The following is a 21,419-nucleotide window of genomic DNA, read 5'->3' on the forward strand; positions in this document are numbered from 1 at the left end:
TTACTTTTGCGGTTCTTTGTTGCAAACTTTATGCGTCCGCTAACTAATCGAATATCGTGACTCATCCCTATTTTGTACCAGGCCATTTATGGTTGTTCATATTGTTCAATAAAAATCTTGGTAAAAAAGACAAAAGAAGCTACCGTGCCTAATATTATTGCATTGTGCAAGGTTATGCGCATGCTCTAAGTCTTCTCTGTTTTTAGTGTATCTCTCTGTGGCAGAATTACAGCGCCTCATACTGGTCTGGCATGTATACTACATCGTTTTGAGTTGGTTTCAGTGGTTTCGTGTGTACGCAGATATTTCTTGAGACGCCGCCGTGTTTACAGAATTCTGCATAGACAAGTGTTTGTGCGGAGTGTGGAGCACACACTGCATACCACACATTTTGGATAATGTATCCATACATAAAAATGTTAAACTATGCACATAATGTAGGTTATAATGCAGACATTGTAAGAGTAATATTATAGTATACCGTGACAAACAAAATAGGTGTTGACCAATGTGTTAAAGGTACACTATGTAACTTTTGGCCCTCTAGCGGTTAAAAAAACGAAACTGCATGCATTTTGCGGAAGAACATTTTGGTTGCGCTTCAGTTCTGCGTGACTGACAGTTCACAAATGCTTTACAGTGAACTCTGTTAGAGAGCTTCATACGGCAGTTTATCTGTTCAATAAAACACCAAACTGCATTTATTATCCCACAATGCAATGCACTACACTCCTATTTAAGTTTGAGGCGAATTAACCGAAGTAATATAAGCAACTAATTTTCTTGATTCACTATTTGACTGTTGTTTTACCAGGAGTTTCACCAGTTTGGATTAAAAGTGATGTGAAAAAAAATGCATTATAGCAATTAAAAGGTAAATGTGTAAACGCATAATTGCAAAGATGAAAACTGAGATTTTAGTTTTGAAATGCATGCAGTTGCTTTAAAAATGATACAATAGAGATGCGGTAGAATAATCTGCATTGTCTCTCGCTGTAAACTATTATCTTAAACAGGATGAAACGTCTTGTGTGGTTTAGTGTAAAAGCACAGATGGTTGGACATGACAATTCCCTGCTGAAATACTGAACATAAATCTGACACCGAGTCTGTGATGAGGAGCGGAGCGCCGGTGGAAGTTATGATGGGCTGGAGTTTGAGTTTTCTCTCTGCCAGTGAGCTGATCTATGTGTTTTGGGTTTGAACCCGTCATTATAACCTGGAATCTGGCACTCGTGGATCACTGAACTGTTCGCTGGAAGAAACAGCAGAAGGGAAATAAATCCAGCTTCTGCCCTTTCCGTCCAACTCCGCTCAGATTTTCCAGGAATAACGTGGTCGTCGTGTTTATAAATGGAGACTGCCAGTGGCTTCAGCTCTGCTGGAAGAAGACACTATTCAGAGAGCATTTATCACACGCATTCAATGTCAAACGTAAAATCATTGTTAATGTCATCACCACACTAACATGTAATTTTACTCTATAAGCCTCAAATGTTTCGCAGATGAACACGTCAAGGTTGTTGGGAGGTTTGAACATGATAAATATTAATTTCTTATGTAAATATGCAAGTACATTAATTGCCATAACCTGAAACACATGACTGAAAAAAAATGTATGGTCCAGTATTAATAATATACTATTACAGCCTTTATTAAGATTTTGAATTTGGACCTACACTCTTAAAAAAGAATAATCTAAAGAATCTTTTTCCACTATAAAGAAGCTTTTGTGCAATGGAAAGATTCCATGAATGTTAAAGGTGCAATGTGTAAAGATTTTGAGTATCTATTAACAGAAATGCAATATGACATCCATAACTATGTTTTCAGTGGTGTATAAAGAACTTACTTAATAAACCGTAATGTTTTTATTACCTTAGAATGAGACGTTTATATCTACATAACCGCGGGCGCCCCTTCTATGAAGGTCGACATGTTGTGACGTCATGTTTCTACCGTAGCTGACAGCGAACACACAGCGCTACAGAGCGCGTTTCGTCACTACCTTGAAAGAGAAGCAGCAGAAAGCTAGAAGCTAGCCATAAACGCCGTGAGTAGTGACGTTTCCCTTGTCAGTGGTGTAAAATATGTAGTTGGATTGTTTCATGTAGCTTAGCTGTGTTATGGCTTTGCTATGTGGGGATAAATGTTCTGGTTACGTTCGTGAGACAGCTGATTAGCACTCTTGCCATTGACCGTAAAACAGTAACGTTACAGGAATCACCAACCCGTCGTCGACAAGTCGATCTTGGAAGCATTTTAAGTCGATCACGAAGAGTTTTCAAAATCAGAGGAAAAAAGCCTATTGTGTGTAGTAAATGTATAGGGGACGCAGATGCGCGTGCGCTGTTACAATCATGCCATTTTTGCCGTGCGCACCTTTGGGCTCATGCGAACGCGTCGAGTTTAAACAAGGCTTTACGCTTTAACAAACTCATATTAGCCAGCTAAACTTTTACTACCCTGTTAGAAAAGATATATAGTTGCATAGTTTCATGTGGTTCTTCTCCCTCGCTGTATTATGGGTTTGCTATGTGGGGGGGAAATGTCCTGGTTACGTTTGTGAGACAATCAACCGATTACTATTATTATATTATATATTAAGACCCTTATCCTCACCTGACTATGGCTTTGTAAACTTTATCCATGATGTGGTTTATAATGGACTGTGGTACAGAAACAGTGACAATGTTACACACTCTTGGCTTACTCTGGCTATTCTCTGCTGTCTCAGACGACGATATGTTTGTCCAGTTTCAGACACCGTAGCTTCTTCGAAAGGGAGGGGTGAGCAGTGGGCAACTCGCAGCCGAACCGCTAGATTTCGCTAAAAATCACACACTGCACCTTTAAAGGTTCTTCATGGAATCAACAATCCAATAAAGAAGAGATGGAAACCCGTGAAGTTATACACAGAGCGTTGACTAGAATTTATGCGCTTCAATGGCGAAACGCTATCAAAGTCGAAATGAATCTGCAGCAGTCAGGTGGTACAGGTCAGAGCTGTTTAAGTTGTTTATGTTCATTATTATTGTGATATTGTGTGCTTTGAGACATGAGTTAGTTTAACGCAGTCTCTCCTGCTGTACGCGTTCATGTATTTTGAAAGAGGTGTGGCTTTGGAGACGCTCTGAGGGAGGGTGGGATCTTATGCTTTCAAAGCTAACTCGCTAATGCTAGCCTCTCCGAAAATTGCCTGTCCTACCTTAAACACTCTGAGCTGGACTACAGCAATACAGGGAACAAAGCAAGGAGATAAGTGCTTGTGGGAACGACTGGAATCTCCAAACATGCAGGAAGACGTTGAGGCCGAGTCAAGGGAATGGATATGATGCATTCTTTCTTAAACTTAAATCTGTATTATCACTGTGGTTGTTCGCTTGCATAATTGGCATACAAAGAATGAGGTTTGTCTGTGTAATCGAACGACTCATTGGCTCTGTCCTGAATGCTGCCCTTGAGTGATGTAATGCAAGCATAATCCACAAGTGATATTTGTAACTGGACAGTCTACATATTTACCGAACACAGAGCGTGCTTTTTAAAACCACAAAAGTCTTTTTTTTTCTATCACATTTTAGTCATCATAAGTTATGTATTATTAGAATGTAAAAAGCGTAAACGTCAAAACTATTTTGAAATTGTACTTTGCCATATCAAGAAATCGGTGCTGACGGTGTTTAACATCGCTACATTAAAAAGTTTCGTTATTCTATACGATTCTTATTATTAGGCCTACTAATTTTTTAGCGTGAGTGACGCGTTTTTAAAACCCAGCGCAAAAGACGAACTCGTGCGTCTATAGCTCGTGCTAACTTAGAAAAAAAAACAATGTAAAAGCAGCAGTGGAACGCATAAACACGGTCCGTGAACGCGGTTACCTGAAAGGCGCGAGCGCAGTGTGTAAAATGCGGAAATAGTTGCGCAAATAGTAGCCTACTAATCTGCACATGCTAGGATTTGATCAGCAGATGTAATATCAAGCAACAAAGTCCTGTTTACCCGGATGACACAATAAGCGCGTATAGAGGATATAATGGTGGATTTGCCGAAGTCTAACAGGTTAGTGGCATCAGATCTTTGATAGTTTTAAAGCTTGTAGTAACTAGACCTAGAAGTATACAACGAATTTGTTTTGAGTAGGCTAATGGATGTAAACTCCAGGTATTAGCCTAGTAAAATTGAGTTGACTGAAATAAGGTTTTGCATATTTCTGCATAATTTTACACCATCTTGTAAAAATTCCATGAAGTTAAATTAACTGTTTTTCCTTTTTGGGTTGTAATAATGTATAATATTTTCTTTATTCTTTCTTTATGATGCTTGATTCCTTTCTGCTCCTGATTCTGTCATTTGCGTTGTATAGCCGTGAGAATTTTATTATTTATTTATTAAATATCTTTATTAAAGAGATGATATAATTTATATAACTATTGCAAAATATGCATATTGTGCATAAAAAAAATATTTAAATAGTTTGAGTATAGGGAGTCGATTATGTCATTCGCAGTGCTCCATGGTAGTGGGCGGAGCTCTTTTGGCGGTTTGCTTTTCACGTTCTCTGATTGGTGGATATTTCTTCGCAGAATTATGAGTAATGTGTTTTTTTTTTTTCAACAGGAATTCTGAATCTGTTGTTAAACATGATTATTTAAAAAAAAATAAGTTGAAATTATGTGGCTGCTGGCTTCAACAAAAGCACACTCCACCGATTAACAGTCTCGTAGCTCAGTTATCATTTGATTAAATTTGAAAAAAATAATGTTTGCCATGTTTTTGTCTGCAGTTTTCATGTGCGAGTTTGTCTTTGAAATGTTGATGGTCTCTTTTGGCACTATAAGTTTACTGTAACAATATGTGATGTCATTGAGCGCTATACTCATTACAGAATAGCGTTAATCACATTGAGAACCGTACATGTGATCTACCCTATTTCAGATCACTTTTCATTTGCATGCTTATTTCTTAGCCAGTATCAAGCGTACCAGACTTTATTATGGCTGAATACACGAGCCTGAGTGATCTCAGTTGAACACAGTCCAGCTCCAGAGCGCTTTAATGACCACAGCGGAGGAAAGGGTTTGGTCGTTTGGAAGCTTCCCTGCTGGAAGACAAATACAGGCCTAATTATTTTTATCCAAGTCTGCAGCTGGTTTCTTTCTTTCTTTCTTTCTTTCTTTTTTACTGTGTTTGGAAGGTGTAGTCTGGAGCTCGGCGCTGCCAAGAGACAGGAACTGGAAAATACTTCTCTAAGAGAGAAAATACAATATGAAAACGTAACCGTAGCCAAGAACCGTTGAATAAAAATATAATGACAGACGGTGTATTTTCCATGAACTCATGCACTCATAGCAAAGCTGCTCCTCCCTTGCTTTTATAAGATGGGAAAAAGAGTGTTAAGAGGAAAGCTGCTGATTTTGATTATGTGAACACTTTACAAATTTACAAAATATCTTGTTTTTTATTTGCCTGACACAAGGGTGTGTAAATTATGTCAAAGTTCAACAGGAAGAACAAGTAGATTTCTTACAAAAAAATACTTTATTTATAGAGGCCAAATGCAAAGACCAAATATTTTCGATTCCTTGTCATCTGTCATAGCAAATGAATAAATAAATCAAGTATTATTAGATTTTAGATGTAGTTTATAGATGTAAGAGGTTTTTTTTTTAGCTATCTACTAACTCCTTCTGTATTTGTCGTGTTCTGTGGCTTTCTGACCTGGTGTGTAAATTGACAATGTTTATTTTTGCTTGAATTATGTATTGAAGTTTATAAGTCAGTGCAATGAGATGGGAGTTTGAGGTGTTTGTGTGTGTGTGTGTGTGTGTGTGTGTGTGTGTGTGTGTGTGTGTGTGTGTGTGTGTGTGTGTGTGTGTGTGTGAATGATACTGTGGCCAATGGAGAAAGCTTGATTCTGGCATTGAAACGTGATGTGAGATCATCAGATTTAGCTTAAAGCAACACCAAGTAACTTTTCCTCTGCGGTCGCCCTACAGGTTGGAAGTGGAATTGTCCATTACCGCTGTCGTAAATAAGTTAGACTACCGCCACCGACTGTCGCACGCTCGCTGTTTATCCAGCACCGGCTTTGCAATCAAAAATGGCCACAGACAAGGTCGAGTATGATGCATGATTTTATGAGAGACATCACAAACGAAGAAAAACTATGTATGCCGTAAAGCAGTCGAATTTTGTAGTTCTTTTTGTGCTCGGGTTCCTACCCGAAACCCGAAGTTACATAGTGCCAGTAAAAGCGATACAGACACTGTCAGGCTATGGCAGACGTGTCATTCAACCTATTGTAAGACGATGTACCATCTCAAGGGTCTTGGTAATATATTATGAAGGTTGTAAAACTACATAGTGTTACTTTAATAAAATGCAGCTGAAGGGTCTGATGGCCTGTTTCCCTGTAAATAAACAACTGAGCAACAAATTTATAAACAACCCTGTTCCTCCTCTAACAATAGATAGGCCTACCAAAAACTATCATAGTACTATCATGGCGTTTTGGTGGTTACTTTTGTTTTATATTCATGCTGTAAATATTTTATATGGTAGCCTATTCTTTGAATAGGTTTATATATATGTATATATATATATTTTTTTTTTTTTAGGTAATGCAGTGTTTATCAGTGTACAAATATACAGTACATGCATAATTTTTAAATGATGATAATTTGTAAGTATGAAGCATGCTTTACTTGAAATATTTATATATTTTTTTATTGTTGTGTATATGTATTTAATATTATTATTTATAATATATTTATAAATTACAAACTATTCATAAATATAGAATTAATTAAATATATGAACAATAAAATATATTATTAATTAGAAATTATACATATATATATTATACTTTATTTTTATATATGTGAGTGTGTGTGTGTGTGTTTGTATATATATATATATATATATATATATGGGTAATAATCAATACTATATCACTAGCACATTTGTTTACAAAGCGACTGACAGAGAAATATGTCGAATTAAGTTGAATCAGTTTCAGCTGCAACATTGTTATTTTGACACTTCAAAAAAAAAAAACAGCCGGTGATTGTATGAATGTGAGTGTGAAATAGCTTCAACAGGGGGCGCTGTTGCTCCAGCCTCCCAGTTAACCTCCCAGTCTCTCCAGTCCTGATGCCGTTCACTAGTTCACCAACAAAACATGTCGGCTGACGTGATTACAGGTGATGTCTGCCAAATGACCTTCGAGGTGTCATTACTTTACAAGTGAAGCAACTCAGATTTATAAAAACCCTTTGTGTGTTTGCATTGCAGTACCATGCACTGAATAATTGAAGAGTGACGGTTAAACTCTGCATGTGAGTGATTGGGTAAAGCATGTATTTTACTTTTGCATGCATGTGCTGTGCATACAAGCTATATTTGCACAATGCACACATTTCAAACCACAGATAATCAGAAACTTATTGCTATGTGTTGTCCTTCAACCCTCGCTGCCAACTCTCTGTGTGTGTGTGTGTGTGTGTGTGTGTGTGTGTTTGAGAGCATTCAGCCTGAAATGGATCATGGTGCAACCGAGGAGAAAAGCTGAGCTCTGTCATGCCAGCAGGCGCTGAGGAAATGTAAACCGAGTCACAGTCGTGCTAATAATAATGGCGGCGTGTTGCAGGGGGTTTAATTACCAAAGCAGTCTTAAGCCCTGTGTCATGCGTGGCAAAAAATACAGAGCGGGGAGGGGGAAAAATCCTTGGCACTTCCTAAAAATAAAGAGAGGTGTACGTGCTCGGAGTGCTAACAGCTGTGCCATCTGATCCGACACGGGAATTCACTGTCGGGATCGAATGCCTTTGAATTTCACTGCTTTTTGCTCTTGTGTTATAACTGGATTTGTAGAGAAAATATTCAGGATTCTGTAAATAGATTTACCCATCTGAAAATACAGCATTGAAAAACCCTGTAAACCAAGCAACGATCCCAGCTGAGGAATAAGAGTCTTAGACAAACCATCTGTCATTTCTAAAAAAAAATTACAAAAATAAAACATTTATATAGGCTACTTTTAACCACAAATGCTCGTCTTGCACTAGCTCTGCGATGCGCCACACATTACCCAATCCGATTGAAAGGTCACGCTTGTTCCGGATCTAAAAGGTAGTGTTGGGTAAAAAACTCTCTCATTTTCTCCTCCAACATCGTTGTTTTACCTTATTTTTATTTTTATTATTTTTTGTAAATGGCGTTTGACATTCACTTTGTAAACACTGCGAGTCGGTATACTTCCGCCTACGTCACTACGTTTTGTTTTCCTCATAACCCTTATTTTCTTATCGACTGAAGAAAGAAAGACACGAACATCTTGGATGACGAGGGGGAGAGTAAATTATCAGGACATTTTAATTCTGAAGTGAACTAATCCTTTAAAAAGCACGGCTCGTTTCAGGTCAACTAGGAGCCACATGCTTTAAAGGTCAGAGTCGCGTTTCAGAAACCTTCATGACATGCTGATTGGCTGAAAGAGAATCTGAGGTAAACACACACACACACACACACACACGTGTCCCGCCTGGGTCCGCTCTGCAGGAATGCCATTCACTGCTTTAAATCGTCTCCTAAAATCATCTCCCCCCACGCTTATCCACCCCGACAGATCATTACATATCCGAGTCTCAAAGTTCAGCGGCAGATTAAATGACTTCTCCACACGGGGACGAGGCCTTGAGCGAAAACATTAAAGACATAGATGTTTTTCTTCCTCCTCAAAGTGAAGGAGATTATATAAAACTCGAGGGCTGTTCTCTGTCAACGCTTGTCATTTTTTTATCTCACACATCTTGGCAGGAACTCAGCAGGAACAGAAGAGGTAAACAACATGTTAAATAAACACTCGTCTTTGTCTCCCTCCTTTCTCTTTTTCTTTACTAACCGCCTTCCTGTCTTATCGGCTTTTGAAATCCCGAGACAGGTCGTGTTGTTTTGCGTACTGTAGTGCAGCATTGAGTTGTAACAAACCCCTGGCCTCGGGTGTCAGAAGGGATTAATGGCGAGGCGGGACTCCCCGTTTTCCCTTTGTCACAGTCATACTGTATTTTTATCCCAGAGGAGCCGAGGGTCCAAGTTAAGCTCCTGTTTCCTCATGCCCTGATTCTCCGAGGGCGGGAAATGTAAATAATATATCAGGGGAACTGAAGCCTGCAGCGACTTTGGCGGCCATTACGAGGCGTTTAGAAAACACTCCAGACAGGAAGAGCAAATCACTAGACCTTATTCACAGCAGCGGCGCCATCTTTGATTTTTATTGGGAATATAAGCAAGGGTGTGAGGGGCAGACATGCGTCTCTTCAATGAGCTGTACTGTTATTTAATGTGTTTTTGGATTGTTCTGCTCATGAACGACTGGGAAAATATCTTTCCAAGAAATTTCAGTTGACAAAAAAATAAGCTGTGGAAAATTGTAATTAATCTAGGAGCTTTAAACAGCTTTTTACAGTGGATGACATTGGAAACACGTCAAGTTTATCCATCGCAGCCTCACTTTCATACCTGTCATGGCGCTGCTCTGAATAAGGTCTATTACTATTATACTAGAACTGCGACATGAACTCTACGCTGTAGAAAAATTAACTTTTTATCTTTTGTCAAATCAACTTAAGCCCTATTCACACTGGATTAGTATAATCTTGGGACCTCGTGTGATTTAGAAATTATCCCCCCCGCCACATCTGAATTTCGTGCGGCGAATTCGCACGGGATAAGCGAAGCCTGTGATTTTACTCGAATTTTCTGACCTATCTCCCGTATATGATGTCAATAGGCTATTGCTTGGAAATGTCTTGTTTTTATACGTTTAGCTGTATGATATATCATAAACAGAATAATGTTCTTTACCGCATGCTGCTATACATGTCATCCATCTCCAACTAATCATTTTCTTTGTTTTTGCTCTTCTGATGGTTTTCAGCTTTCTCTTTCTGGAAAATTGTATAGTTGTATGTAGGGATGCTAACCGATGACCGTTAGACCGATGGTTGACCGTCTCAATGTTAACCGATCAAAGTTGTCGGTAGTCGGTTAAAAAAAAGTGATCTCTAAATTAGGCTATTATAAACAGTGGACTAAACGCTACTACAGTTAGCCATCTCATTCCAAGATATTTTTGTGTGAAGTGAACAAATCCCTCACACTCAATTTTTCATAACTCGCCTGTTTGTACTTAATAAACCAATAAAAACATTTGGCGCGAGGTCACAGCGTTTGGGTTCGCGCGCTCACAAGGTTTGCGAAAAGTAGAGGCTACAGGCTAAAACACTGGAGGTTAGAGCAAGGGCAGACGACAGGATGAAGCGTGCAAAGAAACGTAACGTTAGTGTGTGGGACCATTTCACCAAAAAGAATGACACAGTAAGTTGCAACTTGTGTGATACAGTGCTTAAATACAGTAGTAATACTGTAGAAATATATTACATCTACATTTCAGTGGTAACAGATAAGGTGATGATGATCATCATCTTTCTTTATTATTGTTAGCACTAACGTTACCTCAAACTAAAGCGGCGTCTCTTCGGAGCTGTCATTTTCTTAAATGAGCCGCTGCAATGTTTCAAATGAGCTTCTAACGCTAGACTAACGCCTTTATTTTCAACGCGATCACCTTGTACCCAAACCATTTCAAAACTAAAGAGCCATTTGTCCTCCGATTACATACAAGCTCCTCGGCGCCGCGTTTGCGGGACTCATGTTTCGCGCTGTATGGGATTTTAAAAAAGTGACGTGAGTGGAAGCGCGGCGTCGGGGCAGTGTGTGTGTGTGTGTATGTGTGAGCAGGAGGCAGAGAGAGATGCAGGCGCGGCTCGAAATGGCTGTTATTTCAAATAGCGTGGCATATTTTAAACTAATCGGTTAACCGGTTTCAACCGGCTAACGAGGCTCGGTGGTCGGTCAAGAAAATTTTTAGTTTTCACCATCCCTAGTTGTATGATGTATAGCGATATGACCCAGCACCCAAAATACTATCAAAACACTCCAACGCAGCCTTCATTCTTCGCGAAACATGGATAAAAAAACCACACAGTAAACAAAAACCATGATACAAATGATATACGACCCCACCAAATCACCGAGATGCTGATTTGCACGGGACTAATATTATCACAGGACCTTGGTGTTCGGCGAAATATGGTAGATCATTTGTGTGGGAATTTTTACTTTACAAATTACAGACATGGCCGATTCACCCGGCATTAAGATCACAGGCCACAATTATTAGAGGTCACCAGGTAATACTAATCTACTGCGAATAGGGCTTTAGATAATTAATTTGGTTTGGATAACAAAATATTGTGAGTTTCTATTTATGAAACCAATCTCCATTGTATTAACTCAATTTTTTTATTTCAATGAACTCAACATTTGTAACCTACTTTTTTAACGTTAAACCAACAATAACTTTTTACAGTATAGAGGACAAATCACTTTTACTAGTAGAACTGCGACATGGACTAAGTTATTTTCATGATTTATAACAGCTTTTTATCTTAGATATTTAAATATCTTAGATCATTAATGTGGTTCAGATAACATCATATTTTGAGTTTCTATTCATGAAACCAATTTCCATTGTATTAACTAAAACATATTTCAATGAAAACAACATTTTAAGACACCCAGGTAACTTACTTCTTTGCGTTAAACCAACAATAACTTTTTACAGTGTAGAAACTACATGGAAACATAGTAAAACCCCCTCAGAATACATTAACAACCACATAGCAACACCCTGGCAACAACTCACAACACTTTAGAAACTGCAAAGAAACATGCTACAACCCCTTATGACATCTTAAGCAAACTGCATAGCAACACCTTGGCAACCACATACAACACCCAGCCTAGAAACTACATAGTAACATGGTAAAACCCCATTAGAATACATTGGCAACCACATAGCAACACACTGGCAACAACTCACAACATTTTAAAAACTACATAGAAACATGCTAAACCCCCTCAGAACATATTAGCACCACATAGCAACACCTTGGCAACCACCCACAAAACTACAGTACATAACATGCTAGACACCTTTGCAACTGCATTAGCAATGACTTTTCAACCACCGCCTCAGCCTAAGAGCTACATAGAAACATACTAAAACTCCTCAGAATACGCTAGCAACCACATAACAACACCCTGGCAACCACTCACGACGCTAGAAACTGCGTTAAAAAACATACTAAAACCATTAAAATGAACTTAGGAACCACCCACCACATCCCAGTTTTGAAATTTTCTTCAGAAACAAAAACAGTAAAAATCTAGTTTCAGTATCTGTTCCTAATGTTTGTTTGAACTTTCCATGAGCTGGTCTGGGAGTGCGAGATGACTATTAGGCAAAAACTTTGGATTTGTTTCTGGGAAGATGATTTCAGTGGGGTTTTTTTTCCTTCTCAAAGCAGCAGAAGGATAAAGTTGGCATCCACAATGAAGTCTCTCTGTCTCTTAAAGGAACGGGAGCATGTGATAGCCACTGTCTAGTGTCGGATTGCAGCTCTCCATCGCTGCTGTTGGGCCTGAGCGGTCAGAGACACACAACACTGCTGAATGCATGAATGGAGGATCTGTTAGCGCATGAATGTGGCGCTGTGTGGAGGATCTGGCCATTGTTGGGCTGCTGATCGATGCACACATACATGTTAACCCTTTATGCAATGCTTTCGGAAGACAGCTGCATTTTGTGCATGCTTATTCGGCCTCTGATTCAAGATAGCAGAACATACTTAAAACCGGATTCTATTCCAAATATATCAAGACAGCTTTTTAAGACATACAAAAGACATGAAAGCTGTTCCCAAAGGAAGGATAAGATGCCGCCTTTTAAAAGCACTGAAGCCGATCTCAGGTGTCTTTTATGAAAGCCTTTTGCTGCTCAAACTAAGCCTGAAAATGGATCCACCCTTGTGTTTCACCTTTAGAATTACATGCTTTTGTGTGCAGCTCTTGCATCTCATTAACTTTCTGTATGTTTTTGCTTTAGGACTGAAATAGGGTATGTACTCCTTGTCCTTGTGAAAAAGAAGTGTGCTTGTAGTGTACTTCATATCTTAAAAGTATATTGTTAAAAAACTGTGCTTGCAGATAATATAATATTAAATAAAATGCCACTTTTCTGTTAATTTCTTAACAGACTTTTTAAGGTGTCCTTGTTACAAAGCAATTATACATTTAGGTGTTGAGTGATATTATTGTATTTATAGGATTAGGAAAAGGTTTGGTTTAGCATGTAATTATGCATCAGGTATTACTACTGTAAGTACATGTAAAGTTTCACTTTAAAGTAGAGTGTAAATCATTATTTTAAACCTCTTTTGTAGTGCTTTAAAGAAGTACACTTATTTTGATGTGTTGACTAACATAATAAAGCACAAATAAAGCATTTACTGTTTTAATATATTTTTAATTTACAAAATTTCAGTGTCATCATTCCATGTGTACTGTAAATTAATTTAAATACACTTATGTTTAAAGTAAAATAGAATTATGAAATTACTTATAAAGATGTACTTAAGTGGGTCAAAAAAGTTCAACTGCTGTTAATACAAATTTAAACCATTTCTTTTTTTTCCCACACAACAAACATTTTGATTTAATTGAAAACAACATGCATTTAAGTGTCTGAGAACATTAAAATAATACTTAAGCGCAAACTGAATTTAAATTACATTATTTCTGTAATAATAAGTACTTTTTAAAAGTACACATTTGTTTACAACTTGTACCCCCGGTGTCACAGACAAGGTTTCAGTAATCTATAAATGTTAATGTATTTTAAATACTTTACAAATAAAAATGTTTCAAAGACTACTTAAGTCATACTTAAGTAGGTCATAAAAGCACTCTAAAGTTGAACTAATTGCATTTAATATAAACTATTATAATGCATTTACATTGGGCAAATAGCATGCAGTTTAGCATGCAGTTATTATTATTATTATTAAGTGTCTGAGAACATTACATTCAGTTTGCACTTTATTTTTAAAGTATATTATTTCGATAATAAGTGCTCTGTCTCTACAAGTATGCTGAAGTGTACCTATTTTTCACAAGGGATTTCATCATCTTTGATGCATTTTGAGCGATTGATTCGATACTGAAGGGTCATGGCCTTATAAGTATAGAGAAAGCCAACCCACGGAGATGCACAGATCTGTTCCTCTCTCACACACACTTCCAAAGCTGCTTGGAAAGCTCATGCTTTGCTCCACACACACATATCTGCTTTATTCAGAGATCAAGGCATGGATCTCGCCGTGCCCACTCTCCGACCTCGAGGTCACTCGAGCACATCTGTGTGTTACTGAGATTGTCTTGTGTGCGTTTGACCTTCCAACAGCTGCGGCCACTTCAACATTACAGCATTGATGCTTCTCTAACTGTGTCTCCTTCATTCAGAGCGATGAATGTTGAAGCTGATGAACATGAAACGGCACTTGAAATACATTTTTCTTCTGTTACGCAGCATATTGCATGATTTTAAAATAGAGTGCATTGCATTAATTGCGTAAAGTTATTTGCAGTTCGATAAGGCAAACATTTTGTGATTTGGAATAACATGCACTCATGAATCATTAAGACCAGGAACATGTATTAGGAAATGTATTAGTTTTGATGTCATGTTGACAATGCATGGCTTGCCTAAACGCGTTGCAGCAATGATTAATCATACAAAATGTATTGCATGTTTGGTTAGCTTGTCATTTCTAGTATATTTCATCATTTACTTGCAGTATTGTCTATAACAGTTTCTCAAACCGTTGCATTACAAAAATCAATTTACCATGCTTTTTAAGTGGTGTTACAGAAATGTTTTAAAACATTTTACCCGAAGGTTGTTCATATATGAGAAACCTTTGATATATAATTGTGTTTAGGCTGAAGGACAGCAGGCAATCCTCCAAACAGCTTATCTTTCTTTGTGGTCCAAAACATGAAAAAATAAGCACATAAAATCAGTTGCAGTTGGAGCGCTGATTTTATTTCAAGGTCATAAACTTGTTTTCAGCACGAACATTTTAAATTAAATGTGCAACTCTGGTCTGTATGACTCTTTAAACCTCAAATTTACAGCTCAAATAATCATTAGATTATCTGAAAAAATAATCAATAGATTGAAAAAACAAAGCCCTAAAATATCGAGTGGAAAAGTTTTTAATTGCATCGAGGAGGCCTATACTTTCCCACTCTTTTCACCATCTTTAGTGATTCTTTTTTTTGCACTGCATTGTGGGATTGCTTTGTCAGCAAATGTATTTGATGCCTTAAAATGCTGCCTAGGTTTTGGGACGCAGACTTTTACAGTATGCACGACTATCCAATCCTTTACTGAAATTAAAGAAAAAAATATATTTGCAACAAATGCACCTGCTTAGCCAGTATTTCTGTTGTAATTTCATTCAGCATATCAGTGAAATCTAAATGTAAGGCATTATTATTATCAACATCTCAATGATTGCATGCATGTTCCCCTACGCATGCTGTTATAATATGGAGGAAGTACATTTGAGCTAGTGATTTGCACTAATCTAATGTACAGAAAATGACCTGCACAAATTCGTTTAAAACAGGCCTGTTTGTAAATCTCTCGCTGTTGTAACAGGATACATGTGTCTGAAATGTAGACCTGGTAATTTTCCGTCATGCACTCCTCAACTTCCCGTCTTAAAACCCTGTGGTCCTCTTATGAGCTATTACATTAAGCCAGAGGAGACAACTTTACTTTCGTGAAGGAAGTGCCTGAACTTTGCAGGGAGGCAAACTCGATTGATATTGATTTAAACTGCGTTCTGAAGTATTTTTCGTCCATCAGAGTGTCTTGTTAGTCGTAGATGCAGTGATGTCATTTCCTCCTCATCTGTTGTTCCAGAGATCCTAATGGCTGGGGTTTTCTGTTCGATGAAAATAGCCTCATGAGCACATTTACAGTCTGTTAACGTCATACTGTATCTTGTGGCCATTTTGAACATTAAATATGTCTGATTAACCAGAGTAAGGCCAAAAGGAGCTGATTTGAATTATTTAGAAATATTGTTAGAATTCATATTTTGTCAATGTTCTTTGCCTTTTTTTTTAATGTCATTATTGAAAAGAAATTGCTGACAAGAATTCGGCAATATTCACATGGCATTTTCATGCATAATTACTTTCTGACCTGCACTGACTTCAAAGCATAAAACCCCGGCGTTATATTTTGAAAATTTTCTATCAATCAATCAATCAATCAACTTTTATTTATATAGCACAATAAAAGCAACAGTATTTGGCCATTGTGCTGTACAACAGAATAAATATCTTAAATAATCTTAAATAAATTAGAACTAGATCGTTCTAATCTGATGGTTCCTTTACATTTGCACAGATCTAAGTTATGCCGGCCCCGGTTTACTTATGATGATATTCTTCCTTTGAGATAAAAACATGAACTTAAAAAGAAAGCCATCGCGGTTTTGCATTTCAAACCTTTTTTTATGAATATTAAACACATTTTCTCCTCAATGTCATTACTGTAATGATGTCCATGTGTTGAATTTGTAGATTTTTTGGGGTGATTCTCATCAGTGTAATTTGGGTATTATAGTATAATATTTTTAATTAGCTTTTATTTTATATTTATGGCTTTCATTTAATTTTTTGTTTAAGTTCGCTTAATTTAGTAATTAAGGTTTTTGTTATTTGTTGTATGATTTGTAATTTTTATTAGTTTTTGTTTCTTTTTAAATAATTCTGTTGATCTTTTATTTCAGGTTTAGCTTTAGTACTTCTCTAATATTTATATTATTTTATCTCCGCTTTATTTCAATTAGTGAAAACTTGTTTAAATTGTATTTAACAATAACAACACTGATTTTGATTAGACTATGTTTACTGTAATGCATCATTTTATTTTTACTGTATTGCAATAAGTATTACTTTAAAAGTTGCTATATAACTCCAAAACAGTATTAATTAAAGGCAACACAACATATACAGTATGAGCATTGCAATAATGAGAATAATGTGCAAATAATCTAAAATGCGCTTAATTTTCTTAGAGGATTCTTGAGTTTTAGTCGTGCTGTCAAAACGATTAATCGTGATTAATCACATCTAACATAAAACGTTGCAAATATATAATGTGTGTGTGTGTAGGCTATAGATGCACACACACACTCACACACAGACTATATATATATATATATATATATATAAATATACACACAAAATTTTATGTTAGATGCGATTAATCGCAATTAATCGATTTGACAGCACTAATTTTCAGATGAAATAAGAGTCAGACTTGTTATTGACCGGTTTAGTGAGATTTACCCAATAACCTCTGGTGTTTCATGTGTTGATTCTCTAAATGTAAGATCACACATGAACACCCGGATCTCATGAGGATCCTTTGACGAAGCTGTCAGCTTCATAATAGCATTTGTGACTCGTTCTGATCATGTCCGGTTAATCTTGGTCAAGTACTCGACGTACTCTGTGTGAAATGCTTCATTTGTTCGTTCTTGTGGGGAATCAGTGCTGGTCTCTCTCGGGTTCTGGGCCTGTAATGATGTCATTTAGAGGAGTCTGACAGACTGAGCGAGTGAAGGTAGGCTTCGAGATGTGAATAATTGATGTGTTGAAGTAGCAGAAAGACGTGGGCTGAAAGCAGAGCACTTTACCCGACTCTTGAACACACACTGACAGCGCGATCCGTTGGGAATGCTGAAAGTGTCTTATATGTAAAATAACGATTATTTCCCCAACATTCAGTGTTGAAGTGAGTGAGTCTTAGCTAATCACCTATTCATTTTAATAAACATTATTTATGGCTAAGTATAACATACTTCACAAAAGAATACAAATTCGTTTTCATTTACTCGCCCTAGAATAATGAGAGCTAAAATGTATAATTGACCCTATTTTCATGTCTTGTGTTTTATCTTTGTTTTTTAGGTAACAAAATTTTAAATTCAAATACATTTTTATGCACATTTATGTATTTTTGGTTTATTTTTCTAGTTTCTATTTTGTTACATTAAACATTGTTTAAAGCCAAAGTTGTGTATACTGTGTATACCAAAACCACAATTCAAAAGTTTAGATTTTTCTTTAAGATATTAATGCTTTTATTCAGCAAGAATGTATTAAATTGATCAAACGTGACAGTAAAGACATTTATAATGTAACAAAAGATTATATTTCAATTAAATGCTGTTCTTTTGAACTTTCTATTCATCAAAGAATCTTGAAAGATGAAATGCATCACTGTTTCCACAAAAATATGAAGCAGCACATCTGTTTACAAAAATAATAATAATCATAAATGTTTCTTGAGCATTAATCATCATATTATAGTGATTTCTGAAGGATCATGTGACACTGAAGACTGGAGTAATGATGCTGAAAATTCAGCTTTGATCACAGGAATAAATTACACTTTACTATATATTCACATAGAAAACGGTTATTTTACATTGAAATAATATTTCACAATATTACTGGGTTTGTTGTGTATTGTTAAGCAAATAAATGCAGCCTTTGTGAACAGAAGAGACTTCTTTTAAAAACATTAAAAATCTTACCGACCCCAAACTTCTGAACGGCAGCGTATATTCACATAGAAAACATTTTTACTGTAGTTTTGATCACATGAATGCAGCCTTGACGTGCAGAGGAGACTTCTTTCAAAAACATAAAAAAATCATACCCACCCCAAACTTTTGATGCAAGCACAATGTTAAACATTATATATGAAATGGAAGGACAGAATTCATTATATTAGCTGAATATAGGAGTCAGACGCTTATATTACAGCGTGTCTGTTAAGTCACTTCAACCTTGAATTAAATTGTATCATATTTTACTAAGATATTGTTGATGATGCCAAACACCATTTGCTTGCAGTGAGTGTGTGTGTGTGTGTGTGTGTGTGTGTGTGTGTGTGTGTGTGTGTGTGTGTGTGTGTGTGTGTGTGTGTGTGTGTGTGTGTGTGTGTGTGCTGATCTCTCCAAGGCACATTCCACCATCCCATGTTTGGTAATTCCGTTGTCATGGCAACCGGCTAAATGTGGCCACTGGCACCATGTTGCCAAGTAACAACTGAGTAATGAGCCGGATGAGGGTGTGCGTGTGCGTGTGTGTGTGTGTGTGTGTGTGAATCGTTTCTGCAAGGAACGAGAGTTTCTTGCGTGGTAAAAAACGCTCCTTGGCGTGAGAAGAAGCATAAGATATTGCACTGGCAACGGGAATGTCTTTTATTTTTGTGCCTGTGAATGTTTGCAATGTTTCTGTGAAGCGCACAATTCACCGGGTGTCTTTATTCACTGCGGATAAAAACAAAGCATGCTTGTGCAATGGTCCTGCTTAGAAAGTTTGATTAGTTTTTTTCATGTATAGTTACTGTTTTGGTGGCATTGTGCGTGTGAGTTGTCTTTTAAGAAAATAAAAAATAAAGAGATTAAAAATGTAAAAATTGTATTAAAAATTAACACGGCATACTGATGCGGCCAGTGATAGCGGTCGCAGTATTTTTTTTGTATTTCTAATTTATTTTTATTAGTTTTAGCAATTTTAGTGCTTAAACTTGTTTCATTTCAGTTAGTTGCCAACATTTCTAATGTTTTAATTTCTAAAACTTTTATTTATATTTTATTTTAGCTTTCAGTAAATGTTTAATAGTTTTAGCTACTAATGATACTGCCAATAACATATATTGTATGTTACAGTTTTTGGTTTTCAAATCTAAAATATTATGTTGAAATCGGCTTTTGTTTTCCCACCAAAATGATGTCACTCCCTGGAGGATGATGTCATGGCCTTAATTGGATTTGACAAAACACTTACAGGTTTTAAAGTACGAATACCACTACATTAAACCGGTCTGATTTTTCATATTTAAAAAAGTACATTTAATATTTTATCCAGTATGTCATCACTTGCATGGAAATGTAGAAGTGAAAATCAAGATGTGATGTTTGCAAACAAAAGCAGAAGTGAATGAGTGAATTTATCGTGAAGCAATCGAGTGCGTATTTTCTTTCTCTTTCAGATGTGTATTTGTGTGTGTTCTGAGAGGAAGCGCAGTGTGTCGATAGGAGAAGATCCGTTCGGGGAATTTCATACACCCTTTGCATTGTGTTATTGCAAAAATAGTTTTAGCTTGGGAAAACACCTGCGAGACCTGAGTCAGATGATGAAATGCACATGGGGCGGCGCTTGGTTTCATAATCTCTCTCACTGCGCGTGTGCGCGTGTGTGTGTGTGTGTGTGTGTGTGTGTGTGTGTGTGTGTGTGTGTGTGTGTGTGTGTGTGTGTGACCTCATGAGAGGCGAGCTGCCCAGAAATTCATCGCTGACTCATTTCACTGTGACCGTTTGTCGGCTTTGAAGAGTTTTAGAGAAATTCACTTCATCTCACCAGTGAACGAGGGAATGTCCGTGTTTCAAACGTCTGCTATTGAGTTGTTCTGCAGCTGTTTGACAGAAACAGCATGTGCAAAAACTACATTTTTATATTTTCTGAAGCAAATGTGAGCCTCTCAGCCGTGATGTTGCTTCCAGACTGACAAATCCCAGTATTTGCTAATCCATTTAGCAACATCCCAATGTTTTGTATGATTTCTAGGGTGTTGCTAGGATTTTCTGTGTTGTTTTTTATTATTAACTAGTGCAATGCTCGTGCAAAATCAGTTTTTGTGTGTTTTTAGTAATTGTTGGTTTGGTAGGCTATGTGTTGCTGAATAGCCTAAGCTACTATTACACAGGAGCCTAAACTCTGAGAAAACGATAACGTTAAGCGCACCAGAGTAAAATATAATATTCAGAAGTAAACAGTGTAGCTGACTTACAGATTCGGTTAACATCCACAAATGAATAAGCAAGCGTGACGTTTCAGGGAGCAGCGACACAATGAACTTCGAGAAAACGCTACGCTTGAGCAAACAGTTTGTGAATAGGCTACTACAAATGATGCCTGTGAATAGAATAAAATATAATATTCAGATATTTCTAAACCACAGCGCTCTAATGTCAGAATGTTTATTTTTAAATCACAACCTTCTAAACATCTTCAATGTGCGCTTCTTTTACAGAGATATGCGAATAACAGACACACAGACAGACGTTTCTGTAATTTATAGATGTATGTGTGTCTATGTATAGGCTATATTATATTTATATATACTGTATATCATACGTGTGTGTGTATACTGTATATTTTTTTAATGGCGATTAATCGGTTTGACAGTATGTATGTGCAAAATCAGTTTCTGTGTGTGTTTTTATTAATTGTTGGTTTGGTGTGTTTGAGTGATCATTGTTACAGTTTTTATTTGTGCATGGTTCAAAGAAAATACTGATACTGACATAATGACATACAATAAATATGGGAAATTTAACTACATAACTAAC

The 21,419-nt window shown here is 36.9% G+C and overlaps 1 long non-coding RNA gene across 1 annotated transcript in view; it reads left to right on the forward strand.

Annotated features, from left to right (window-relative positions):
• The first annotated feature begins 3,947 nt into the window (after positions 1–3,947).
• The window catches only part of LOC143724408 (uncharacterized), a 55,779-nt gene continuing 38,307 nt past the window's right edge, over positions 3,948–21,419 (forward strand). Inside the window, exon 1 of the long non-coding RNA XR_013197370.1 lies at positions 3,948–4,065. This is a non-coding gene — a long non-coding RNA (uncharacterized LOC143724408). The remainder of the gene's footprint in view (positions 4,066–21,419) is intronic.

Source organism: Siphateles boraxobius, unplaced genomic scaffold, assembly GCF_051911475.1.
Source record: "Siphateles boraxobius isolate OS27281-9 unplaced genomic scaffold, OSU_SipBor_1 73, whole genome shotgun sequence".
In the NCBI taxonomy this organism is placed as follows: domain Eukaryota; kingdom Metazoa; phylum Chordata; class Actinopteri; order Cypriniformes; family Leuciscidae; genus Siphateles; species Siphateles boraxobius.